General features: G+C 44.7%; 1 pseudogene; it reads left to right on the top strand.

Annotated features, from left to right (window-relative positions):
- The first annotated feature begins 255 nt into the window (after nucleotides 1-255).
- Nucleotides 256-1,442, top strand: LOC111535294 (annotated as a pseudogene).
- The last annotated feature ends 1,179 nt before the right edge of the window (nucleotides 1,443-2,621 follow it).

Genomic DNA, 2,621 nt, shown 5'->3' with positions numbered 1-2,621 from the left:
TGAGTTTACGCCATTCTCCTGCCTCAGCCTCCCGAGTAGCTGGGACTACAGGCGCCCGCCACCTCGCCCAGCTAGTTTTATGTATTTTTTAGTAGAGACGGGGTTTCACCGTGTTAGCCAGGATGGTCTCGATCTCCTGACCTCGTGATCCGCCCGTCTCAGCCTCCCAAAGTGCTGGGATTACAGGCTTGAGCCACCGCGCCCGGCCAGCTTTGTGGTATTTTAACTTACTCTTGTCCCATCTCATGATCCCAGCTTGGTTCTGTTTGTTGTTGATGAAATACAGACAGCAGTGGCCAGAACTGATAGATGGCTAATTGTTGATCATGAAAATGTCAGGCCGGGCGCGGTGGCTCAAGCCTGTAATCCCAGCACTTTGGGAGGCTGAGACGGGCGGATCACGAGGTCAGGAGATCGAGACCATCCTGGCTAACACGGTGAAACCCCGTCTCTACTAAAAAATACATAAAACTAGCTGGGCGAGGTGGCGGGCCCCTGTAGTCCCAGCTACTCGGGAGGCTGAGGCAGGAGAATGGCGTAAACCTGGGAGGCAGAGCTTGCAGTGAGCTGAGATCCGGCCACTGCACTCCAGCCTGGGTGACAGAGCGAGACTCCGTCTCAAAAAAAAAAAAAAAAAAAAAAAAAAAGTCAGACCTGATATAGTCCTCCTTAGAAAGGCCCTTTCTGGGGGCTGACAATCTGTGTCTGCGCTGCTGTGGATAATGATAACATAATGCTGACCATTAAGCCAGAAGAACATGGGTCCACATACGGTGGCAATCCACTAGGCTGCCAAGTGGCCATCGTAGCCCTTGAAGTTTTAGAAGAAGAAAACCTTGCTGAAAATGCAGAAAAAAAAAATGGGTATTATCTTGAGAAATGAACCCATGAAGCTGCCTTCTGATGTTGTAACTGCTGTAAGAAGAAAATAATTATTTTATTTATTTATTTACTTAAGTCACAGGTTCACTGTGGTTGCCCAGGCTGGATTGCAATGGTTTGATCTTGGCTCACTGCAGCCTCTGCCTCCTGGATTCAAGTGATTCACCTGCCTCAGCCTCCTAAGTAGCTAGGATTACAGGCACGCACCACTATGCCCGGCTAACTTTTGTATTTTTAGTAGAGACAGAGTTTCACCATGTTGGCCAGGCCGGGCTCAAACTCCTGACCTCAGGTGATCCACCCACCTTAGCCTCCCAAAGTGTTGGGATTACAGGTGTGAGCCACTGAGCCCAGCGAGGAAAAGAATTATTAAACACTATTGTTATTAAAGAAACCAAAGACTGTGATACTTGGAAAGTGTGTCTGAGACTTCAAGATAATGGACTTCTGGCCAAGCCAACCCATGGCGACATCATCAGATTTCGCCTCCGCTGGTGGTCAAGGAGAATGAGATTCCAGGGTCCATTGTTATCATTAACAACACCATCTTGTTGTTCTGAGGGTAGCGGCTGTTTTCAGTGGTCACTGGGAGCCGGCTGGAGAGACAGGTGGTCCTGTAAAAGCTCTGCTCTTAATGTGGGCACATCCCACTCCCATGTTTCTTCAAAACCTTTTTGTGGAATATATTTTTTTGCAGTTGATACATACTAGAACAATGTTTATGAACTGGCCCTTTGCTTTGTAACGTAAGTAAGAGAATTTAATGGCATCTATATTCAGTGAATGTTTTGATGTGCATGTGTACTTTCTTTTTTTATTTTATTATTATTTTTTCTTTATTATACTTTAAGTTCTAGGGTACATGTGCATAATGTGCAGGTTTGTTACATATGTATACTTGTGCCATGTTGGTGTGCTGCACCCATCAACTCGTCAGCACCCATCAATTCATCATTTATATCATGTATAACTCCCCAGTGCAATCCCTCCCCTCTCCCCCCTCCCCATGATAGGCCCCAGTGTGTGATGTTCCCCTTCCTGAGTCCAAGTGATCTCATTGTTCAGTTCCCACCTATGAGTGAGAACATGCGGTGTTTGCTTTTCTGTTCTTGTGATAGTTTGCTAAGAATGATGGTTTCCAGCTGCATCCATGTCCCTACAAAGGACGCAAACGCATCCTTTTTTATGGCTGCATAGTATTCCATGGTGTATATGTGCCACATTTTCTTAATCCAGTCTGTCACTGATGGACATTTGGGTTGATTCCAAGTCTTTGCTATTGTGAATAGTGCCACAATAAACATACGTGTGCATGTGTCTTTACAGCAGCATGATTTGTAATCCTTTGGGTATATACCCAGTAGTGGGATGGCTGGGTCATATGGTACATCTAGTTCTAGATCCTTGAGGAATTGCTATACTGTTTTCTATAATGGTTGAACTAGTTTACAATCCCATCAACAGTGTAAAAGTGTTCCTATTTCTCCACATCCTCTCCAGCACCTGTTGTTTCCTGATTTTTTAATGATTGCCATTCTAACTGGTGTGAGATGGTATCTCATTGTGGTTTTGATTTGCATTTCTCTGATGGTGAGTGATGATGAGCATTTTTTCATGTGTCTGTTGGCTGTATGAATGTCTTCTTTTGAGAAATGTCTGTTCATATCCTTTCCCCACTTTTGGATGGGGTTGTTTGTTTTTTTCTTGTATATTTGTTTGAGTTCTTTGTAGATTCTGGA

Source organism: Piliocolobus tephrosceles, unplaced genomic scaffold (assembly GCF_002776525.5).
Source record: "Piliocolobus tephrosceles isolate RC106 unplaced genomic scaffold, ASM277652v3 unscaffolded_18020, whole genome shotgun sequence".
Lineage (NCBI taxonomy): Eukaryota > Metazoa > Chordata > Mammalia > Primates > Cercopithecidae > Piliocolobus > Piliocolobus tephrosceles.
Note: the sequence above shows the minus strand (reverse complement) of the source record. Positions and strands in the feature narration are given on the sequence as shown.